This window comes from Ovis aries, chromosome X, assembly GCF_016772045.2.
Source record: "Ovis aries strain OAR_USU_Benz2616 breed Rambouillet chromosome X, ARS-UI_Ramb_v3.0, whole genome shotgun sequence".
NCBI classification, from domain to species: Eukaryota; Metazoa; Chordata; class Mammalia; order Artiodactyla; family Bovidae; genus Ovis; species Ovis aries.
Window position 1 is genome coordinate 127,609,273 of NC_056080.1, and position 13,370 is coordinate 127,622,642.

Here is a 13,370-nt window from a genome sequence, read left to right on the forward strand (position 1 = left end):
TGGTGAGGGGTTGAGGGGACAATGACAAGCAAGAGAAGTCCCTCAAGGCCAAGACCAATGAAAACAAGTTGAGATAAAAGGTTGGAGGGGAGAGTAATTACCAAGCAGGCCAGAGGGGAGTGCCGGAAGCAGCTGAAAGGATATGATGGGGGTTGGGGGGTTAGTGGGGACTGGAGGGAGGGAGTAAATAAAGCCAGGAGGTTATTTAATTATTCCAACTTCGCCCTTTCTCAGAAGAGATTTGCAGTAGCTTACCAGGGCTCACAAGATAAGACAGCATAGATCAAAGATAGAAAAACAAGAGTGGGCAGTACGTAGAGCCAAGAATAAGGGTAGGAATGCATACCATCAAAACCTCTGCTCCCACCAAGGGTGGGCCTGAAAGTCGCCTCTAAGCTTTCTAGCAGCAAACAGGAAAGGGGAAAGAAATCTTGGATACAATTCACAATGTCCAGGAGATAAAAACAAACTAATTGCTCAGAATGGCAACTGTTTCCAGTACTCAGATCAGACAGGAATTCCTCCCGGGGGTCCTCAGAGAGGATGCTGTGGGATACAATGAACAACATCCTTGACGACATACTTACAACAGCGGTAGCAACAAGTTTCAAAGGACTGTTTTTCATAAGGACCCTCAGGATCGGTAGCCTGTATCCCACTGCAGTCGGGCAATTAAATGCTAAAAATAGCGTGTGAAGGTGCAGAACTGTGTGGCTAGTATGTTCACACTGGTGGGAAAAAAAGAAGGTTATATATAGGCATACATATGCATAGGGCTACTCTGGAAGAATAAATTGGTAACAGAGATTGCCTCAAGGGAGAGGAAGTGGAGGACTGTGGCTGGGATAGGAGAGACTTCCTTTTCATAGTATACCATTTTGTACTGCTTGGATTTTTGTTAACCATGTCTTATCTTTTCAATAAAAGCATTCGTTACTAAAATTATAATGACATGCACAGTTCCGAGGGTCAGCTGGGTTTTTATCTCTGAGGCACAGACAGGCCGAGGATATTGGGAAGTTCTCCTTGATGTTTATGGAAAGTTTATATTTATGGAGCAACTCCTGGGTGCTAAGCGCTTTCATTTCCATTTGCTTGTCTAATCCACATGATAATCCAGAGAGAGAAATCTACTTCATAGACAATCAACTCAGTTTCCTTGGAGAAGAGACCTGAGTTAAACTGCTTATTTTTCTTCAAACTATTGCTTTTTCTACGAGAGGTTTGAAAATTGGGAAGAAAAGAACCAGCTATGGGGAACGTAAAAAAGCAGTTGCACAGGACTTACTTATATCACAGAAATCAGTCATTTTTTCAAAAATTATTCATTTTAATCTGAAATGCAAACTTAGCTGGGCATCCAGTATTTTCTTTAGCTTTTTACAAATGCAGATCTAATTAAGAGAAGACATTATATTAGTTTCAGATGTGCAATATGATTCGCTATACATATATATTTTGAAATGATTACCACAATAAATCTACTTAACATCCATCCAGTATTTTTTTTCATGTTTTTTAATCGATTATGTAACTTGAACACTTTTTAGGTATATTTAAACCATATATAGTACATCAGATAGAATTATTTGCTATATATTCTGGAGATTGAGACCACTATTTTACTGTGGTGTTTTTTTTTTTTCTTTCTTATTCTGGTTTTTTTGTTGTTGTTGTTTGTTTTCCTTTTTCTAACTTCCTGTTGGTTGCTGCTAAGTCACTTCAGTCGTGTCCGACTCTGTGCAACCCCATAGACGGTAGCCCACCAGGCTCCCCTGTCCCTGGGATCCTCCAGGCAAGAACACTGAAGTGGGTTGCCATTTCCTTCTCCAATGCATGAAAGTGAAAAGTGAAAGTGAAGTCGCTCAGTCCTGTCCGACTCTTCGAGATCCCATGGACTGCAGCCTACCAGGCTCCTCCGCCCATGGGATTTCCCAGGCAGGAGTACTGGAGTGGGGTGCCATCGCCTTCTCCGTCCTATTGGTTACTTGCATCATTTTTAGATTTTTATTTTAATTATCTATAGTGCTTTTGGGGTTTAGCTGTTTGTATAATTTTTCTAGTGGCTTCTTGAGGTATTATATAATATATGTTATATATAATAATATAATAAACTTATGACAGCCTAATGGTGTCAATTCTTTTCCAGTCTGAGTGAAGTATAAAACTCTTATCTCTCTTTACATGCCATTATTTGTAATATAGTGGTCTTTTTTCTTATTTTCTTACATTTTTTCTAGCTTTAATAAAGTATAATTTATAAATATATAATTATCTTAAATATTACTTCTATATATGTTGAGAACCACATCAGACATAGCTATGTTTTGTTTCAACCATCAAACATAATTTAGAAAGCTCAAGAAGAGAAAGCAAGCCCATTGCATTTACCCATGTTTTTGCTTAACCATGTTCTTTCATTTTTCCTCATGTTCTAAGACTTGATTCCTTCTTTTATTGATTCCTTTCTGCTTGCATGCGCACTTGCTTCAATTGTTTCAGGCTCTGTGCAACCCTATGGACTGTAGCCCACCAGGCTACACCATGGGATTCCCCAGGCAAGAGTACCGTAGTGGATTGCCATGCCTTCTCCAGGGGTTCTTCCCAACCCAGGGATCGAATCCGCGTCTCTTATATCTCCTGCATCGGCAGGCAGGTTCTTTACCACTAGCACCACCTGGGAAGCCCTTCTTTCTGTTTAACCCCTATTAACTCAGAAAATCTTTTTCTTTTTTTAGGGAATTAACTTAAACAGCCAATTTTGTTGCACATTTCTGTTAATCAAAGTTTTACAGTGCTTCTAGAACCTTGGCATTGAAAAAGGAAGAGAGTTCCAGAAAAACATCTCTTTCTGCTTTATTGACTATGCCAAAGCCTTTAACTGTGTGGATCACCTCAAACTGTGGAAAATTCTGAAAGAGATGGGAATACCAGACCACCTGACCTGCCTCCTGAGAAATCTGTATGCAGGTCAAGAAGCAACAGTTAGAACTGGACATGGAACAACAGACTGGTTCCAAATAGGAAAAGGAGTTTGTCAAGGCTGTCCATTGTCACCCTGCTTATTTAACTTATATGAAAAGTACATCATGAGAAACGCTGGACTAGAAGAAACACAAGCTGGAATCAAGATTGCCGGGAGAAATATCAATAACCTCAGACATGCAGATGACACCACCCTTATGGCAGAAAGTGAAGAGGAACTAAAGAGCCTCTTGATGAAAGTGAAAGAGGAGAGTGGAAAAGTTGGCTTAAAGCTCAGCATTCAGAAAACTAAGATCATGGCATCTGATCCCATCACTTCATGGAAAATAGAAGGGGGAAGAGTGGAAACAGTGGCAGACTTTATTTTTTGGGGCTCCAAAATCACTGCAGATAGTGACTGCAGCCATGAAATTAAAAGACACTTACTCCTTGGAAGAAAAGTTATGACTAACCTAGACAGCATATTAAAAAGTGGAGACATTACTTTGCCAACAAACGTCTGTCTAGTCAAGGCTATGGTTTTTTCCAGTAGTCCTGTATGGATGTGAGTGTTGGACTATAAAGAAAGATGAGCACTGAAGAATTGATGCTTTTGAACTGTGGTGTTGGAGAAGACTCTTGAGTGTCTTGGACTGCAAGGAGATCCAACCAGTCCATCCTAAAGGAAATCAGTCCTAAATATTCATTGGAAAGACTGATGCTGAAGCTGAAACTCCAATACTTTGGCCACCTGATGTGAAGAGCTGACTCATTGGAAAAGACTCTGATGCTGGGAAAGATTGAAGGCAGGAGGAGAAGGGGATGACAGAGGATAAGATGCTTGGATGGCATCACTGACTCAATGGACATGAGTTTGAGTAAGCTCCAGGAGTTGGTGATGGACAGGGATGCCTGGCGTGCTGCGGTTCATGGGGTCGCAAAGAGTCAGGCAGAACTGAGCGACTGAACTGAACTGAACTGAGAGCCTTACAAACATCCCTTCCCATGTATGTCAGTGACATTGAGTTTGTGCTAATGAGGCCCTCTGCTGTCTGCAGAGAGAAGGGCAACACCATAAATCTAGAGGGTGTGGCAAATTTTTCTACACTGAAACAAGGCAGAGCAGTTTATAAATTACATTCAATTAGCACAGTAGCTGACCCCCAAACTTGGGGACTTGTAATGCCCTAGCTTTTTTCAACTTCAAGATACTCTTTCCTTCTCTTCTCACAGAAATGTGTAGTGAGATAGTTTGAAAATGAAACTTATGTCAAACTACATTTTGGATATTTAGTGACAAACTCTCTCCTTAACCCCCAAACTGGGAGACAACTTGTAGCTTCATGGAAGTAGGTCTGGGCATGGCAGTCAGTACCATTTGCCAGAGAAAGGAAAAGACTCACAGGGGCCATCCTGGAATATGGAGTGGTACTAGCCTGGAACCCTCCAGGGCCTTTATTCTGCCATATGAAGGAGGAAATACAATAGCGTCAGAGCTGAGGGGCCAGGTCCACCTTAACCTGTGGAGAGGAGGCTGGCTTTCCCATGAGCATTGCCTTCTGCTCCATCTAGACCTTTCCCCAGAAGAGTCTAGAGTCAGGGCATGAAGGGAGGCAGCGGGAGCTGAGTTTGCTTCCAAGAAGGAGAAGGAAATCTGTCAAAAGGGAACCTAATGCATACTCCCAGGAAGCATGGGAAGGACACCACAGCACAGCTACTATTCCCACTGAAACTTTTCCTTCTCTTCGCCCGACCCATGACAATAAAATTATCAGTACCAACTCCTTAGTGTTCCCCTGCAAGGCTTCCCTGGTGGCTCAGACAGTAAAGAATCAGCCTGCAACGCAGGAGACCCGGGTTCCATCCCTGGGTCGGAAAGATCCGCTGGAGAAGGGAATGGCAACCCACTCCAGTATTCTTGCCTGGAGAATTCCATGGACAGAGGGGCCTGGTGGCTACAGTCCATGGGGTCGCAAGGAGTTGGACATGACTGAGTGACTAGGCAGGCAGGCGAGAAGGAGGAGAGCTCACACTTACTGTTAGGAACTGTATCAGGCACTTGACATAACTGATATCCTTTAAGAGTCACAACAGCCCTCACACTAACCATGCTAATACCTAAGCTGATTGAGGGTCGGTTGGCCTCTGTGTCAAGCATTGTTCTAAGCACTTCGCATGAATTGTTTCATGTAATCCTCACAGCGCCTAGACATAAGGCCCTACTGTTATTACCCTTTTCTAGACCACACAGTCAACAGGTAGGAGAACTTGGATTTTAAGTCATGTTTGGGGGCTTCCCAGGTGGCACTAGTAGTAAAGAACCTGCCTGCCAACACAAGAGACATAAAAGATGCAGGTTCAATTCCTGGGTAGGGAATATTCCCTGGAGGAGAGCATGGAAACCCACTCTAATATTCTTGCCTAGGAAATCCCATGGACAGAGGAGTCTGGTGGGCTACAGTCTATAGTGTCACACAGAGTCAGACATGACTGAAGTGACTTAGCACAGCTTGACCCCAAAGCCCACGTTCTTAGTTACTACACTAAACTTTAGGTAAATAATGGAACTCAAATTTCAACCCAGGTCTGTGAAGAACTTGCAAACCTAAGGTGCCTAGGTGAGAAGGTCAGATGAATAGAAGTTGTGTGAAAAACTCTACCAGCCTGTGCATGAGGGGACAGGTGTGAGCACGCACATACACATGCACTCACGCTCACACGCTGAAGAGAGCTACAAACCAGTCAAGGTGGATCACCAGCTGTTGCTGCCCTTCTGCTGGGCCACCATGTAAGAGCCACAGAGGCAGTAGCTACTCCAGTGTGGAGAATGTGGTTGAAAAGGGCTGTGAGGAGACTTGTGGGGGTACTGGTAATGTTCTTCACCTTTTTTTTTAATCTGGATGCTAGGTGGGTTCAGTGTGTGAAAATTCATTAAGCTGTAAACTTGTGAATCGCACACTTTCCAATATGTTACTCATCAATACAAAGTTGTGGTTTTTTCCAAAGGCAAAAGGAGGTTTAGGAAGATGAAAATTAAAGTGTTAGTCACTCAGTTGTATCTGACTCTTTGCGACCCTATGGACTGTAACCCGCCATGGTCCTCTGTACATGGAATTCTCCAGGCAAGAATACTGGAATGGCCATTCCCTTCTCCAGGGGATTTTCCTGACCCAGGGATCAAACCTGTATGTCCTGCATTGCAGGCATATTCTTTACCATCTGAGCCACCAGGGAAGCCAGGGTAGACTTAATTTTGCTGATTCCTTCAGCCAAGTAAAACTGACAACTCTGGACAGTTTGTATGAAAAAACCACAAGAGACTTTGAAAGATGGAGAAGGCAGACAGGCTAGGGGTTTTTGGACTCAAGCAATGACACATGGTGGTGAGTCTCCTGAGTTTTCTTCTTGCCTCATTTTTTCACCCTTGGAGCTCAAGAAACTGACAACCTGGAAAGGCTAATGGTTGCAGATTAAAAAGCCCCAGGAAAGGTTGTCTCTCTCTAGGAGAGGGACAGCTTAGCAAGACAGAACACTTTATTTTTATCTTTTTACTTTCATTTATTTATTTATTTGGTTGCACCAGGTCTTAGTTGCAGCATGCAGGCATGTGGGATCTTTAGTTGGGGCATGTGAACCCTTAGTTGCAACATGCAGGATCTAGTTCCCTGACCAGGGATGGAACCTGGGCCCCCTGCATTGGGAGCACAGAGTCTTAGCCACTGGACCACCAGGGAAGGCCCAAGACAGACCATTTTAGATAAGAAGCTCTCTAGTGTCGCTGAACACATCCACCAGCAAAGGCTGAGTAGGGAGCAGAGATTTTAACGTCAGGCTCCCAAGCTCCCACCTGAGTCCCTTGCCAGACAGGATGCCAGAGAAGGCAGAGGAGGGAGCTAGGTGGTAATTTGCTCCCTGCTTGGGCATCAGTGGAGACCACGTGGGGAGCCAGGACTTCCACACCCACAAGGTGGTAATTCGACTACTACACTTCCCTTCCTGGCTAGGTGCTGTCAGACGCTCTAGTAGAGAGTTAAGACTTTCTCTGTCACCCAGCAGTAATAGAGCCATACCCTTTCCACCTGTGATGTCTATTGAGGAGCGGTAATGAGGAATTCCTATGCCTCCCAGCCAGGAGGTATCAGTGGAGACTGGAACACCCAAACCTGCCCACCAGTAACAGGGAGGTTCCCTACACAGTTGTCTGTGGAGGCTGAGTGGGGACCTGTGTTTTGACCCCCAGCTGGCAGTCCTGTGGTGGTGCCCCAATCCCCTCCCCTTTTTGCGCTAGAGCCCTGTCAGAGGGAGCTAGGCTGAAACAGAAAGCTTAGAAAAGATCCCCCTAAATTTGATCAGACACTATAGCAAAGAGGATCTAAGGATGGCAAGTAAGCACACAAAAAGATGCTCAACATCATTAGCCTAGAGAGCACAAATGACAACCAGGAGACATTACTACACACCACTCAGACTGGCTAAACACAAGCCGAAAATCCAAATGGCGACACAACCAAAGGCTGCGGAAAAATTGGGAATGGTAAAGTGGTGCAGCCGCTGTGAAAACCAGTTTGGCAATTTCTGAAAAAAAAAAAAAAATGAAACATGCAACCACTATAAGACTCAGCAACTGTGTTTCTGGGCATTTATCCCAGTGAAATAAAAAACTTCTGTTCACACAAAAACCTGTACATAAATGTTCACAGCAGTTTTATTCTTAATAGCACCAAACTGGAAACCAGATGTCCTGAGATGGATGAAAGGTTTGTATACCACGGAACAAACTATTGATAACATGCATTTTGTATTAACAGCCAGAGAATTAGGCTCCGTTTAAAAAGAAAAAAAGTCAGTCCCAAAAGGTTACATGCTGTGTGATTCTATTTACATGACACTCTTGAAATGACAAAATTATGGAAATGAAGAACAAATTAGTAGTTGCCAGGGACGAGGGAGGGTGCAGGGGTGGCAGGGAAGCGGCTGTGAGAGCTCCTGGTGGTGATGGCACTGTCTGTATCTTGCTTGTGTCAATATATTGATTCTGGTTGTATATTACACTCTAGCTCTGCAAGCTGTGACAAGCAGGAGAAAGTGGGTAAAGGGGGTATGGGATCTCTGAATTATTTTTCACAGCTGCATGTGAATCTGTAACTATCTAAAAATGAACATTTTAATTAAGAAGAAAACAAGGATCCCGTTCAGCATGGACACAAGGCTCTGAAGCCTTTGCCCTCCTTTGCAATGAGTCTCCGATTGCCATTCCTTAGCTGGGTTGCTGATGTAGCCTTCTAAATCTGGCCTTGGACCCTGTTAAACTGTTACCATAGATTTTCTCTAGTTCACCTGCTGTTTCCGCTCTTGCTTCATGCCTACCTGCCAAATACACCAAAATCATCATCCCTGTCATGGAGCAGCAGATTATGGGTGAAGGCTTTTTACACTCATCTCCCTTAATGGACACATGCTGTTGTAAACTGTAATTTTTAAAATATCCACCTTTCTTTCTTATAGAGCCTTCTATGTTGGCTTCCATTTATTGTTCTCTTTTACATAACCTATAATCCAGGTTTCTACCTTGTGCATTTAAATCTCTTTTTACCTTTCCTCACTGTTCCCTAGCTTTCCTCCTGTTCCATATCCTCCCCCCACTTTTCCTTATCCTTTGGATTCAAAGATCCAAGATACTTAAGGCTGGCCTGGTTTGCAGCCCCACTGCCTCATGACTATCGGGAAAAGACATTTGGGCAAAAATATATTGATGACCACAACCTCTCCACAGGCAGCCCCACCCTCCACAGTACCAGCAGCCACCAGCTTCTGTTGCGTTTTGCTGCCCAAGAGTGCAAATTGGTTTTCTCCCTACCAACACTTCTCTCGCCCCGGCCACCTTCATCTCTCCCTTGGACAACTGCATGGCTCCATAACTGACCTCTCTCCACACTTAGCTCCACCCAATCCATTCTTCACCTACTGCCAGTCTATTTCATCTGTCTGGATCTGATCCTGTCAGGTCCCTCTTCAAACTTTCGTGTGGTTCTTCTCTGCTCCTAGGATGAAGCTCATACTCCTTAGTATGTCTTACAAGTAGGAAAGCATGTGATAGCTTCCTCAGTTATCCAAACCAGGACAGCATGTAAGGGGGTGCTGTTACTATGTACCCTGGGAAGGCAGGCATCCACTCATTCTTATACCATCCTTTATGATCTGGCCTTACCACCCCCGTTACTCATCACAGCTCCCCATCTTACCTGTAAACACACACACACACACCCCAGCCCCATTCTTTTTTTGGCTACCCTGGGTCTTCATTGCCATGCAAAGAATTAGTTGCCCCAGGGCATGGGGGGATCTTAGTTCCCCAACCAGGGATCAAACCCACATCCCCTGCATTGGAAGACAGATTCTTAACCACTGGACCACCAAGGAAGTCCTCCTCAGCTACATTCTTTTTTGCTTTTTTTTTTTTTTTTTTGCCTGAAACTCTTCTCCCCAAACCCCTTTGGCCAACTTGTAAGCAACTGCTTTAAGTCAAAATGTTTTCCTTGAGGAACCTTTCCCTGACTTCCACCACTGGCTCAGGTGACCCTCTTGTGCTCCCATCGCACTTGGCTCTTCCCTCATCATAATCTCTATCACACCAAGTTGTGATGCCTTATTTCACCCTCTAGACAGGCGCTTTGGGTAAAGAACACTTTCCTTTCTGAGTTCTTAGCATCTAGCATGGCACTTGGAATGCGCTTACACTGTGTGCACTTTCCTCTGCTGAATGAGTGAGAATTAAGCACTGTGTTGTCACCCTGACTGCTGGCAACATAAAAGGGAAGAGGGGACCTGGAGAACGCTAAGCTCTTAGCAGGTGCTTAGAGCCCTGAGCAGGTTTGGCTCCCCCTGGTGGCAGCTGAATAGTAGTAACAGGCCCAGTTGGAAACGGCTGCAGGACAAGGATGGGAGGGGGAATCCTCCTCAAGCCAGGCTTCAGCAGCTCTCCCCATTGCTGCAGCCCCTCCTGCATAGTAAGTTCCCAACCCCAAGAACTTTGAGGATGAGAACTACAGTTCAGTGGAGTGGCTCCAGGCTGACTTACTGCTCTGGTATTGCCCGGGTGAAACGGACAAGGCTGACTGTTCTGTTTTTATATCCAAACCATGAATCAAAACCCCAATATGTGTGTGTGCTCATGGCAACTGTATGGGTGAAGTGACAAGACCTGGCTGCAACAGCAGGTGTGGAGGTAAACTTGGAGAATAGATACAGAATTGAGCCAGTTAAAAAACCAAAGGATAGGGAGGAATGGGACAAAGGCTTCTTGTCACTCCGCAGGGCTTCAGAGATTTTTGTCTCAAAAGGAGCCTTCCTCTCTATTGTTTTTTTTTTTTTTTCCAACGTATCACTCTACCTTTTAAAATTTTTACTTTTTGGCCATGCTGTGAGAAATGTGGGAATCAGTTCCCTGACCAGAGATCAAACACGTGCCCCCTGCATTGGCTGTGTGGTCTTAACACTGGATTGGAAGTTCCCCTTCCCATCCCTTCTGTTTTTCACAGGTGGCTGCCTGGCTACTGGAGAAATGTGCTGGGGAAAAGACTGGGAAAAGATGAACAGTCAGACTCTGATGGCTGGCTTTGGTCTCCCTCCAGGCATGGGGTGGGGACAGTGAGCTGTCACTGGGGGGCATACAATAGATCAGCAGCAAAGTGGAGCTAGCCACAGGGACTCAGCTGGAAGAGGAGCCAGCTTTCTGAAGCTCTGGGGCAGGTAAGGTTACCCAGGGTTGGGATGGAAAGTTTCCCTGCCCCTCTGGGTTTCCTTTCCTTTCATTCTGCAAGCTAAAAACCAAGGGAACATGCTCAAAACACAGGGCCTAAAGACCTTCATGGCATAATCAATGTCCTTAGGAACATCAGAGGCTAAGGGCATCCAGGCAGGAAAATGGGGGAGGGGGGAATGAAAGGTGGTGGACAGGGCCTCGGTGCTGAGACAGGAAAGCAGCCTCGGGAAGGGAGAAGCAGTAGGGCCTGTTCAGCTCCTGCAAGGCCTTTGCAATCTTAGAGGCCAATTCAACTTCCCGAAAGCTTTAAGGAAAGAACCCTTGCTTCTTTCACCCTCTGTAGGTTGATATCACCCTCTGTATCTCCCGCCCTTCATTTCAATCCTTCTCATTAACATACATTCAAGGGAGGGAGGGGAAGTATTTATACCCGTGCCTGATTCATGTTGATGTATGGCAGATACCAACACAACATAGTAGAGCAATTATCTTCCAATAAAAAGGAAAAAACATACACTCAAGGGGATTCCTGGTGGTCCTGTGGTTAGAACTCAGCTCTTTCACTGCCAGGCCTGGGTTCAATCCTTGTTTGGGGAGCTAAGATCTTGCAAGCCACAAATTGCAGCCAAAAGAAAAAAAGAATACAGTGGGCCCAACACCATCCAAATGAACCAAAAGAGTGAAAGTGAAGTTGCTCAGTGGTGTCCGACTCTTTGCGACCCCATGGACTGTAGCCTACCAGGCTTCTCCATCCATGGGATTCTCCAGGCAAGAATACTGGAGTGGGTTACCATTTCCTTCTCCAGGGGATCTTCCCGACCCAGGGATCGAACCTGGGTCTCCTGTATCGGAGGCAGACGCTTTAACCTCTGAGCCACCAGGAGAGCCTCAATGTGACCTCAAATCAGTCTCTTGGTTATCAGATTTATGGGAAACTGACTTTACACTGCTATTTCCTTGAGATTTGACAACTAACATCTGGCCTTACATTCAATTTTATCCCTGAAACAAGTTTTCCTAACACAGGTTTTTCTTAACAGCATAAAAGTCTGAGGCAGCTAACATCACTTGCCCCAGCAGAAATCAACCCAGAAGGGCAACCCAAGAACCAATGGCAAGGCCCGATGGATCTTAACTCTCATGTGTGCATAGTACAAGGGATCTGAACATACTTGTTAGCATCTTAACTCCCCTGTAGTTGTCCTACCAAGACCTAGACTTTGGAAAAGGTGATTTTTTAGAAGAAATATTTGAACCAAGCAAGATTTTACAGAACATCAAGTCATCAAAAATCTGTCATAATTTGGAGAATTTGCTTTTTTTTTTAAACAAGGCGTGTAAGACTTGCAAGAAAAGCCCAAGAGAAAACAAGCCTCAAGAATAAAACTGTAGCTCCACTTCAATCATGACTGTCAGAAGAACCTGTTTCAGGCTTCCCTTGTGGTCCAGTGGTGAGGACTCCACGCTCCCAATGCAGGGGGCCTAGGTTTGATCCCTGGTCATGGAACTAGATCCCACATACTGCAACTAAGAGTTCACATGCTACAACTAAAGATCCTGCACACTGCAACAAAGATGGAAGATTCTGCAAGCCACAACTAAAACCCAGCATGGCCAAATCAATGAATTTAAAAACCCTAGTTTCCTACAATGGCAGGTGGATTCTTTACCATGGAGCCACCAGGGGAAGCCCCTTTGGGATCTTTAGAAGACCCCAGACACAGGGCCCTCCTATAAGGACCTCTTTTGGTCCTTGATGCACAGGTTGCAAAAGGTCTGTGCCTTTTTTCACGGTAATGAAAATGAATCCCTGGCAAAGGCAGGGCAAGGGAAAACCAGACACAGAGGAGACTGGGGCTCAGGGCTGCAAGAGCCAATCATCAGGGCTGAAGAAGCATCCATCTCGAGACCGGAGGTAGAGACTCAAGCCAGGGTAGGGGGCTGGCTCCAATTCCTGACTGCGGACATAAGGGCTATTCTTGCAAATAGGGTACTTACACTTTTAGTGGTCTCCAGTCCAAGTGGTAGGCCCTCGGGGTGGCAATACAGAGCTTTCTATCCTGCCCCCACACCTCACAACGTGACTTCTTTCTGGAGGTCTCCTCCCCTTCCCCCACAACCAAGAGGGAGATGGTAGGAGGGCAAGTTAATAGGAGAGCTTTTTCTTTAATTTCAACTTTTACATGATTCTAATAACCCTCAGGTTAAGGGCTACATACTATTGATGGGCAAGTTAATAAAACTCTTGAGCAGAAAATGCTTTTATTCCAAATCTGGAAAAGCCCCAACTTGAGATGAAATAAACCTCTGATAAAGACATTAGGTTTGAGAGTTGCCTAGTTCAGCCTTGGTCCAAGTAATCTCCTTTTCTCCGGTTCTAAGGGTAAGGGGAGGTGAGGGCATGTGAAATCAAACCTGGTGATGTCTTTTGCTCAGAAGTAATTACACGGCTATTAAGGCTAGTCTCTTCTCAACTGTGCTTTCCTTGCAACTCCATTCAGCTTTTATGCCTCCTCCCTGGCCCCTACAGGCCTGTTCCTGCTACTGTTCCCCAGTTAAGAATTGCCATCCAGGACACTTGGGACTCTCACTGGAGGAAAAAAGAACAGTTCTGGCAGTACTTCAGGCACTATGCTGGGTGTCG

At 45.0% G+C, this 13,370-nt stretch overlaps 1 non-coding gene across 1 annotated transcript; it reads right to left on the reverse strand.

Moving 5' to 3' along the window:
* Nucleotides 1-6,625: 6,625 nt before the first annotated feature.
* TRNAG-CCC (transfer RNA glycine (anticodon CCC)) lies at nt 6,626-6,698 on the reverse strand. The gene has a single exon. It is a non-coding gene; the product is annotated as a tRNA-Gly (tRNA).
* Between the last annotated feature and the right edge of the window lie 6,672 nt (nt 6,699-13,370).